Here is an 11,708-nt window from a genome sequence, read left to right on the forward strand (position 1 = left end):
CGAAAACACAAGCCTCAAAGGGAATAAAGTGAACAATGCTGCCCTCACGAAGATGAGCAAGGCCCTGTCTACTTGGAAAAGCAATGTGAAGAGAATGATCGAGAAAGGTGAGAGTTATGAGAAGATCAAGGAGAAAAATCCTTCGATCACCGAAGATGACTACAACGACTTCAAGATCAATTGCTCGAGCACCGCAAGCTCCCAATCAAGTGAGTGGGGGAAACAAATGCGGGAGCTGAACATAGGGGAACACACACTCGGTCCCGGCGGTTACAGAGTGGCGGAGCCTATATGGGACAAGGAGGAGGCGGACCGTGCCGAGCAAGGCCTACCGCCCCTCTTCGATAAATACGGTGACAAGCAGACCAGGAACTTTGTCAGGGCCCGGTACAAGAAGGACCCGAAAACAAAGGAGCTTACCACGGATCCGAAGACCAGGCAGCTTGAGCTTGTTCTGGCAAGGAATACACCCCCGCGTAATTAGCTCCATATGGTTGCATTCTAATTAATGAAGCCGAATTTCTAAATGGTTCACATTCCTTCCGCAGACGACTGAAAGCAGTAGCGCGGGGTCGACTCAGAGCAACCCTTGGGACACCACTCTAAATAGGGGGTTGAATATAATGAAGAACAAGGATAAGCTCAGTAAGCCGACGTCAGCTGGTCGTGTGGCCGGCAAAGGCTTGTCGACAAAATGGGGGTCATACTATACCGCTGGTGTGCGGAAGGAGAAAAAGACCAGCTCGGAAAGCCAGGCGCGAGAGGTTCAAGAACTCAAGGCACGGGTGGCGCGGATTCCGGAGATTGTCCAAGAGCAAGTGGAACAACGACTCGGAGCGACGATCACCGCCCTTGTGCCTACCTTGATCTCGGGGTTGAGTGCGTGGATTGCGGGCGGCCAACAGGGGCCGCCCCCGATTCCTAGCTTCACGGCCAGCAACTCGCATAATGCGATGGCGGGGCCATTGGTGACTCCGGCGGAGGCGGCATTGGTGTCTCCGACGCCGGCACGGGAGCTTAATGCACCCGGGTGTACGCCGGCCGGCACCTCTTCAGCAAGCGGCCGCTCCGTCAACTGCACGCCCGCCGTTGGCGGTGCCTCGACATTAGCCGAGCTCGACGCCATCATCACGGTAACTAATTAAGCCTCTCTCGGCCGAGGACTTCATCTCCTTGCCTTTGACTGGGCATCCCTGACGCCCTACATGTTTTCGCAGGGCGCCGCCGACGTTCCGTGCACTCTCCTCCACTTCGTGAACAACGAGTTGGTCGATCTCGCCAAGGGCAAAATCGTTCAACCGGGCAACCCCTTGTTCCACGGTACCCAGATGCCACCCAACTTGTTTAGGGTTCAACTGGTTCGGGTGCTGCCAGGCTGCGACGACTTGTTACCTCCGATTCGACCCGTCGGGGCCGACGATGATGACGTGATGACCCTCAGCGCCTGCCTGAGCTGGCCCCTGCTTTGGCCGAAGAGCCAGATTCGTTTGGGGGCGGGGGACACCACCCCAAAGACAACACCGCCAGTCGTGTCGGCGCCAAGTCGGCCCCATGGCAAGACCGCCGTAACGGTGCCGGACATCCCTATGCCACTGGATCCAAACATGCATATGGCACAGGATCAGAACAACGACGACGACGACGATGATACATTTGGCAACGTCGATCAGTACTTTGCCGAGCATGGGTACGATGGCGACTTCATGGGGCCTCCTTCTCAAGAACCAAACCCAACAAAAGACGTGTGCGATCTAGCTCGTACCGCGGAGAAGCCAAGTTGCAACAGGCGCCGTCTGGCGTTCAGCTCTCAGGAGACGCCTCCAGCTGCCGACTTCACCGAGCCTCAGATAGGCGAGGTGCGAAATATTATCAGCCCCAACACACTCAAGAAGGCGGTCTGTGAGCAAAACTCGGTCCCATTACAGGAGAAGAAGAAGGCACGCAAAAGAAAGACTAAGAAGGGTGCGAGCCAGCCGGCACCGAGTACGATCCGTGCTCAGGACGGGCCACCTTCACCTAAGGATATCTCGAGGAGGGTGCATGTGGCGGGTAACCAAATATGCTCAATGCTGCAACCGGTGCTATGCGGAGTCTGCACGACAGTGTTCTTTCTTTGGAGAAGTGGCGTCTCAGAGAGAAGGATGTGGCATACCCGGTTTTCGTGGCCAAGGTGCCAGAGGGCAAGGGCTTTGTGGATGGCGACATCGGGGGTACGATCGTCCTGCGGTTTGATGACATCTTTGCTATGTTTAACCTTCATCCGCTGCACTACACCTTCGTTCGGCTATTTTCGCTGAGTATGGAGATGCGGATCATTCGCGACAAGACCCCGGACATCGTGATAGTCGACCCCTTCTACATGCGTGCCAAGATCTTGGGCAGCGCTGGGGACCGGCAAGTCGCGAGTTCTTACCTCGAAGGCGTCATTCTGGCAAACCAAGATAAGGATAACTTCCTCGTGCCTTACTTTCCCGAGTAAGTCCTCCCCTCAACCGGCCCGTAACATATGAATTCTTACTTTTCGATCGTTTTTCTTTTAACATTCCGTGTTTTCTGCAGTGACACACGTTGCACGCTCATCCTCCTAAGCCCCAAATATTCCATGGCCACGTATTTCGACCCGGACCGTCGGTCGAACGTAGACTACACAAATGTCAAGAAGGTTCTTGATGATGTTCTCCCCGGCTACGCCCAATCTGGAGGCACCTTCACCAGGCCTATTCGTAAGTACGGCAAGCACGTGTTCTCCCACAATACGATGTTCTGATGCGTCAAGCAGCCGCCTGGCGGTCAGAAGGGTGCCTACTACGCCATCCATCACATGCGGGCGATCGTACGGGACCATCATCAACTTCTGCTACCGAGTAAACTCCAAGATTGGGCCGCGAGCGTGTCGGCAATCCAGGACGCGGACCTCCGACAAGAATTCTTTCGCATCCAGTCGGAGTTTGCGGAAATCATCCATCAAGATGTCCTTCGTACCTCGGGGCAGTTCTACCTCAGAAATCAACCGTCCAACAGTGACATCGACACAATGCTACAAATGCAGGATGACAACGCCCGTTCTTTCATGACTCCCACGATAGACGGCGGCTTCATCCACGCTCCGGTCCCTTGAGTCGAGTTGTCTAGTTCTGAAACATCGATTGGCTCATGTTGTAATTAAACTTTAATGAACTTGTAGTATGTCTCTTTGGTTTTGAGAGTCATTCAACTTAGATGTAATCGATGCTATTAATGTCTTGCTTTTGTCTTCCAATCTGTTGCATAATTATATATTGCTTATGTATTGTCTGTGAATTGGTACTAACGTTTCGTTTGGCTAGTGCATAGTGATGCCGACGTATGTCGTGTACAAGGGTAAGGTTCCCGGAGTCTACGATGACTGGGAGGAGTGTCGGAGACAGGTTCACCGATTCAGCGGTAACAGTTACAAAGGGTACACCACTAGGGCCGAGGCCGAATCTAGATACGCCCGCTATCTAGCGGGAGAGGGGAGGGAGCGTTGGAGGAACCGGATGAAGACGAGTTTCATCGTGATGATGCTCATCGTGATGACCGCAGCTCTCTTCTATGTGATGGTAGTTTAGATGATCGATATCGACTTGTAATGCGAAGACAAACTCGCTACTCGCGGTCTCGAGACTTGTAATATAATGTTCTATCTTTGTTCGGTCTTTTTAATTCGGAGACTAATATGATGAATTGTATTCGGAGACTAATATGATGAATTGTATTCAAAGACTAATCTTCGATTGTATTTGATGAATCTATTGTTGATGTGTGCTGTCTATATTTTGTCAAATTATACATTTTGTAACCTGTGCAAAAAACAGAAAATAAAAAAATAAAAAAAAACCTAATATTCATACTAATGGCGCATCACACGACAGTGCGCCATTAGTATGACAGTGCATACTAATGGCGCATCACCGGGTAGTGCGCCATTAGTATGCTGCGGTTACTAATGGCGCATCCGGTGGTGGTGCGCCATTAGTATGCCAAAGCACCTGGGTGTACATGCCAACTGGGAGGCATACTAATGGCGCACCCTCGCATATACTAATGGCGCACCAGGTGGTGCGCCATTAGTATACCAGATACTAATGGCGCACCAGCTGGTGCGCCATTAGTAAAAATTACTAATGGCGTGCTATCAGTGGCGCACCAGTGATGCGCCATTAATGGCCATATTAGGTGCGCCATTAGTAGTGGTATTTCTAGTAGTGTATGCTTTGATCATATCAATTTTGACCGCACACCATCGTTGGTTTCATCTTTTCTTCTCCATGGAGTGTCTGCACTCATAAGACCTTAGGCCATTGTCAGTAATTAATCATCCAGTGACAAAAGCACTTTGCTCTACAATTATCTCATCAAGAATCTCCCTCAAGCGGTTAACCAAAACTTTGGAGAAGAATTTATACAGAACATTACATAATTAAAGATATTGGCCTACGGTGTGTTATATTATGAGGATTGTTCACCTTCGGAATCAAGATGATCACCATACTATTCACCACAACCGGCATATGCCCTCTATTGAGATAACCGAGGACCGCCGTTGTCACATCATGGACGATCAACTCCCAGTGGCGCTGATAGAACCCTGCATGAAATCCGTCAGTTTCGGTGCCTTAGTCGACCCATAGCAAATAATGCATGAAAACCACAAACGAGATGTGGTGCGGGTAACAAAGTAGGAGTACTGTTAGTGCTGCTTGACCAATAATGCAAAAATAAAGAACTAAAAAATGAGTTTGTCTCCAGTTTCTTATTATTTTGTTAGTGACTAGTTATAATCATTGGCTGCCCAAGCATTACTCCGACTGTAAACTAATATAAGATCGAAGTAGTGATCTAAGCGATAATGTATTAGTTTACAGAGGGAGTATTGTATTTCTTTCGAAAAGAGGGTTGGAAACCGCGGTCTTCCATCAATCCAGTCCTCAATTAATTATTGTAAGGTATAAATAAAGTACTCGTAATGTCTCAAAAGGAAAACAAAAAGCTTCTGAAGGATAAAAAGGAACTTCTGAGAATAATATTAATAATAAATCATGTATGGCACTTCATCTGTTACGTATGTAGTCTATATTGAAATCTATAGAAAGACTTATATTTAGGAACGGAGGGAGTAGTACAAATTATTAAACCACAAGAACCTGAGGAAAGATCCATGTTGGTTGCTCCAGGTTAGAGCACAACATCAACGACATAAGGTTATCATAGTTCCATTGTGCCTTGCTATTTGTTTGGGATCTCATGCTAAACACGTTGACCGTGTCCATGAAATAGACCGCATCCTCCTCAATCTCCCCACAAGCCGGAATAAACTTGCTAATTGGTTTACTAAGGAGAAGTGCCTGGCCGCCTAGCCCACCGATCACCGGCACCCACGCACGTGCGACGATGTCTGCTTCAAAAACCTCCACCTTACGAGTGAAGTCAAGTTTGTATCCAAGATATTGTGCTTCTTGCTTTACCATGAATAGCTTCCCACACGACTCAACAAAGTACCTGATGATGTGAATCTCGGTTCCGTCAGCATCCTCGGCATAGTCAAAGTCTTGAAATACCACACCTAGCCCACCATCATCAAAGTACTCAAAGTGCTCAGACAGACCATCATCCTCATCAACATCAGCAATGCCTTCAAGAACCTCATCTCCCTCAACATCACTGGTCTCTTCATCGTCCTCGTCATCATCCACATCACTTGCTTCATCAAATTCACTCGCCGGGTGTCCTATGATGCATTGGGCAGTACTAACCATGGGCATGCCTTCATCATCAAAGTTAACATCAAGAAGGTAAAGGTCTTCCGCCTTAGTAATGCCGTACAATTTGCCTCCAAGGAACACAATATCGATGATGCGTGCGAAGAAAGCATTTTGTGCTTCAGGGAACCAAATGCCCTTCCCGGCCCTGGCCAAGATGATCGGGTAATTCCAGCGATCATTTGTCATGAGAGCGACGACATCATCGGGGCCTGATCGCATGAGCACCTTGGTGACCATGGAACACTCTATCACATCGTCGATGGTGGTGTCGAGCTCAGGAATCGGCACCGTCGTGTGCGTGAAAGGATTGTGCAAGAGACATGTGTACTTTTTAGCGGCATCCATGCAGCGGAGGAAGAGCCAGCTGCCTGTTGAGCCAATGCATATGGCGTTCTTAGGGAAGGAGGCGGGCCGATGTGACCGCGCCGAGGGGCACAGGAAGTAACTCACGAAGCGCCCATCAGGAAGAACCACCCACGGGGGTGGCTGGCGCGCCGGGGAGCCATGATTGCGCATCGCCGATTGCCATGAGCGGCAGACGGCTCGAAAGCGGGCGCAATCGACGGCGGTCGGGAGGCGGGTCACGACGGAGCCGACGAGATCCGGCGGGAGCTCGGACCATGGCGAAAACGATGCGTCCTCCATGTGTTGATTAAGCGTACTAGCAAAAAAACAACGCCACGCCGGATGCCTAAGCCGCCGCGCCGCTGGCCCCTCGAATTTCCAAGGGTTTGAATTCCTGGTTGCTGACTCGTTATCTCTCTGCGCTGCATCGCTGGGAGATTTCAGAATTTTGGGTGAGGAGGCTGGGCCACTGGGCCTTGTCGGAGTAGGGAGGAAGGGGTGGGCTAGTCCTTATCTTGGGCTGAATGCTTCAAGAGTCTGCCATACATGATATAGACCATAGTTCTTTTTTTTTGGCAAAAACAATGTGTATTCAACTGACAATGAGTGGTTTTGTCTCTAAAAAAACTGACAATGAGTGGTTTTGCGACATACTCAACAAAGCAGTACAGAGCTCCATGGGACTACGAGTGACTTCTAGCTTGTGCACAAAGCTTTGTACCCAGCGATTTAGCTACTAAGTTCAGTAATTCATTGAATCAACATTGCTTGGTATCCAGCGACTTAATTCTCTGAACTCTTTTCTTCCAAATGAATCAACATTGCTTTTTTACTTATGATTATCAATGCCCACTATGTGATATTTTATTTCTCCCAACGTCGTGTTTTTACTTTGTGATTATCAGTGCCCAATATCTGAATCAAAATTTCTTATTTACTTGAACATCATATTTTTAGATGCTTCCATATTTTATCTCTCCCATGTTTTTTCCACTAAAATAATTGCCATTCACTTTTACTTTATGTATTTGTAGTTCAAGGCTTTAATAGTACTTCACCAAATAGTTTTTTTAATGGCGAGAAGTACGATGAACATGATTCTAAATTGTATGTGTTTTATCTTATAATATGATATTTAAATATTTGAACATGTGTAGTTATCTAAGTTCTGATGTGTAATGCACGCACTACCGGAAAAAGGCTTATAGGTTGCCACTAATGAGTGGCGGGTTGGTGTCCTAAATTAGGGGGTGCTTGCCACGTCAGTCCGTTGGTTATGGGCTGGGCCGAAGACCCACTGAAGACTGATAAATGGGCCCTCCTGGCCCTGGCCTCAGCTTTATCAAGACGAAGATCTCTTGGAGGCTTGGCGTACCCTTCAAGCGTATTCAAACGATCGGCATGTTTATCCTTAAATTATAACCGACCATGTGTAAATCCTAGGTCCCCGGCCCTAAATTATTTGAAGGGCAGGGGCTGCGATGTGCGAGTCCCAGGCGTGTAGACGAATGGCAGTATCGACATGTGTTCCCAGCTGCGCAAAAGGAACGGAGTGTTTCATATGAAAAAAACCTCCCGATAGCACATAAAGTATTCACATCGAACGTTCTCAGCAAAACACACGACCTCCACCTGATGGTTTGCTTCAAATGCACACATATACAAACACCAGCTAAGCCCTAGTACATACGTTGGCATGAACAAAACCGAAATACTACCTCCGTTCCGAAATATAGGTCGCTGGGGCTTCTGTTCCGACCAGGTGAAAACGTGACAATTGACCTGAATACCCCTCGTTCAAAATTTGAATCCCCGATCGATCGTCTTCCACCTTCGCTTCCGCCCTCCACCTCCACCTCCGCCTCCGCCTCCGCCCTCCACCTCCACCCTCACCTCTGCCCTCCACCTCCACCTCCACCTCCATCTCCACCTCCACCTCCACCTCCACCTCCTCTGCCCCCTGCCCCCTGCCCAGGCGCTACCGCCGCTGGAGTAGAGCTGGTACTCTGCTGCCGCCCACGCACAGGGGCTCCTCCTGGCCCGCGCCCAGGTGGAGGCGAGCACAGGTTATTCCTCCACCTCCACCTGCGTACCCACCTCCGGCCACTACATCCAGGCGCAGGCGCTCCTCCTCTCCCACGTCCAGGGGCTGCTGCTGGGCTCGGCTGCTGCTGGGCAGGTTCATCTCCTCTCTCTGATCATTTGATCCTCCGCTGGAGTACATCTCTCTGCTGTCGCTGGAAACAAACTGCAAGCATAAACAAAACTCAAGTGATTCAAGAGATGTACTGATTCAAGTGTAGTCAAGAGTATAACTGAATTTGGTAGAATAATTCAGAGAAACCACTAAGTTTGAACTAATAATTTGATTCAAGTGATAGAGTACTGATGGAGTAAGTAATTTGAACAAAAGGACTAGCAAATCATAACCGTGGCATTTCAGATAATAGGAGTAGCAGATCATAAACTGTAGCAAATTTTGTCAGTAAACTGAATACTCCCAGCAAATTTTGTTATGCACTGGAGTTCCCAGCAAATTTTGTTTGCCTAATTGGATCCGAGCAGTGACTGTGATAACAAGTCTCCTTGAACCTGATAGTAGTCAGTGTGGAGCTCTTGTCAACAAACTCCCTGATACAAACATCACCATCCAACCAATCATGGCAGCCAGGCAGGCAAAGTAACCCAAAATAAGATGGTAGCTGGGTGTTGGTCCAGGCAAGCAGTGGATGATGATATTGAGATGGTAGGTGCAACCGAATGGAGGAAAAAAGAGTAATGTCGGCCTATCTGGCATCAAAACGGCATAAAAAACAAGGCATCTGCTACAGAACTAGCATCTCCTACAAGCATGCTGAAACGGCCTATCTGGGAACTTTGAACCTGATAGAGGTCTTGCTGACATGCTCTTTGAATATCTTAAGCATATGAATACCTTGCTCAAGGTTGATCTGAATTGTCGACAAAAAGGAGTAAATAGAACAATAAGGTATGGCCTATCTGGGATGTCAGAGAACCAGAAAATAATAAACATTCATCGACACTTACATCCTGTGTGTCACGGCTGTTTGTGACCGGTTTGCCCTCGTTGTTCTCTAGGATGATGTGCTTGAGAATGTTGTTGGGAACATCCTTGACAATGTGCCACTTGACAGAGAATTGACCATTCCACTTGTCTTGTTGCCAGTACTCTAGAGTTTTTTCAAAATCAACAGGACCAGTCATTTCAGCAACACCAACAAACTGTCCACTTGTATTCACCTGAAAGTTTGTAAGAAAGGAGATTCAATTAGCCCAAGGAAATCAAACTGAACATTCATAAAAGCAATAGCAAGTGTTGAGAACGTCCTTACTGAGAAAAACAAGAATACAGGGCAGCTAGAGCCCTTTGCCTAAGCTTCTTGATAAGCAACATCAAGCTTCTTATTTCCATTGGTGGTACTTGCCCACACATTGTATTTTATACTCTTATGGATATCATCCTCGCTGGATGGTTTGATATCATTCACACTTTATTACAGTTAAAAGTACTCTAAGCACTTTATTACAGTTTGTACTCGAAGCACAAGTATTAAAATTACTCCTACTCTTTATTACAGGTTATATTCCAAGCACAAGAGTAGTACCTGAAAGCAACAGAAGATGGTTGTCCCAGACCTCAACTGCACTCCACCTGCAGAAGATGAAATGGATGGTGATGATGCAGGAGTACAAATGGATGATGATGCAGGAGTACAAATGGATGAAGATGCAGGAGTACAACATGCAGGTACAACTACAGTGGCATTTCAGAAATTTTCAGTTAATGATGGAAGAAAAAAATCAGTTAAATTACAGAATACAGTTTGATGATATGATGATATACTCATTTGAGCATTTGATGATATGATCATATCATCATTTGATCATTTGATGATATGATGATATAATCATTTGAGCATTTGATGATATGATCATATCATCATTTGATCATTTGCTTATGTTCATTTGACCATTTTTCCTTTGATCATTTGATCATTTTTCCTTTGTTGTATTTCTTTGTGCAGGTGTTGAGCAATCAGTTAAAAAAAGGGATGGCCTCGATGACAAGCAAAAGTATGTTGCTTATGTTGCAATGCACACACTTTGCATGAGTAGAGGGGGCAAATTCGAAAGAGATGACAGGAAAAAGATTGCCAGTTTCTTTGGAGTGGGTGTATGGAATGTACAAAGAGTTTGGAAGAAAGCAATGAAGCAAATTGCTAACGGTCAGGAGGTGGATGTTTCAAGTGAGAGAAAAGGGAACTGCGGAAGAAAGCCAAAAGACATCAATCTAGATCAAATACCTACCATCCCACTTAACAAGAGGTCTACTATCAGGTCACTTGCTTGGCAACTCGGGTGCAGCCCTACGACACTCCATCGGAATTTCATGCTGAAGTTGATAAAGAGGCATACAAACTGCTTGAAGCCAGCTCTGAATGAAAAGAACAAGAAGGATAGAATGAAATTTTGCTTGTCAATGCTCGATGAGACAACAACACAAACTGAAAGGCCAAAATTCAAGACCATGCACAACATTATTCATATTGACGAGAAATGGTTCTATATGACCAAGAAAAAAAGAAACTATTATCTGTCGTATGGGGAGGAAGAGCCTACAAGAACTCTGCAAAACGGCAGTTGTATTGGAAGGTTATGTTCTTGACAGCTGTTGCTAGGCCGAGGTGGGATAATGAAGGAAATGTGACCTTCTCTGGCAAAATTGGAATTTGGCCGTTTGTGAAAGAAGTTCCGGCTCAGAGGAGAAGCGACAACAGGCCCAGAGGAACATTGGAGACAAAGTCTATAAAAGTCAACAGGCAAGTAATGAGAGAGTTCATGATAGAGAACCTACTGCCAGCAATACAAGCATCTTGGCCTGAGAATGATGCTGGGCAAACTATCTATATACAGCAAGACAACGCTAAACCTCATATCTTGCCTAACGACCCAGAATTTATAGCGGCTGTGGAAAGAACTGGACTCGATATCCGACTAATTCAACAACCTGCCAATAGCCCTGATCTGAATGGCCTTGACCTTGGGTTCTTCAACTCATTGCAATCACTGACAGATTGTCTAAGCCCTAGAACGCTTATGGATCTTATCAACGGTGTGCTAGATGAATTTAATAACTATGAGGTTTACAAGCTGAACAGAGTTTTCCTATCTCTACAAGCTTGCATGATTGAAATCTTGAACCATGCAGGGGGTAATGGGTATAAAATACCCCATGGGAACAAGGAAAGGCTAGAGAACATTGGGATGCTACCTCCAAGACTTACATGCCCTCAAGAGGTATATGCAAATGCCTTGCACAATCTTGGGATAATGGAGAGAGTTGCTTGTTAAGATGCTTGAGGAGTTGCTTGTCGAGTTGCTTGTTGAGATGCTTGAGGAGTTGCTTGTCGAGATGCTTGTTGAGATGCTTGAGGAGTTGCTTGTCAAGATGCTTGTTGAGATGCTTGGCGAGATGCTTGAGGAGTTGCTTGAGGATGTGCTTGTCGAGATGCTTGTCGATATGCTTGAGGAGTTGCTTGTTGAGATGCTTGTTGAGAT

At 46.9% G+C, this 11,708-nt stretch overlaps 1 pseudogene; it reads right to left on the bottom strand.

The window, feature by feature from the left end:
• Window positions 1–8,691: 8,691 nt before the first annotated feature.
• Window positions 8,692–11,384, bottom strand: LOC119280285 (annotated as a pseudogene).
• Window positions 11,385–11,708: the final 324 nt, after the last annotated feature.

This window comes from Triticum dicoccoides, chromosome 3B (assembly GCF_002162155.2).
Source record: "Triticum dicoccoides isolate Atlit2015 ecotype Zavitan chromosome 3B, WEW_v2.0, whole genome shotgun sequence".
NCBI classification, from domain to species: domain Eukaryota; kingdom Viridiplantae; phylum Streptophyta; class Magnoliopsida; order Poales; family Poaceae; genus Triticum; species Triticum dicoccoides.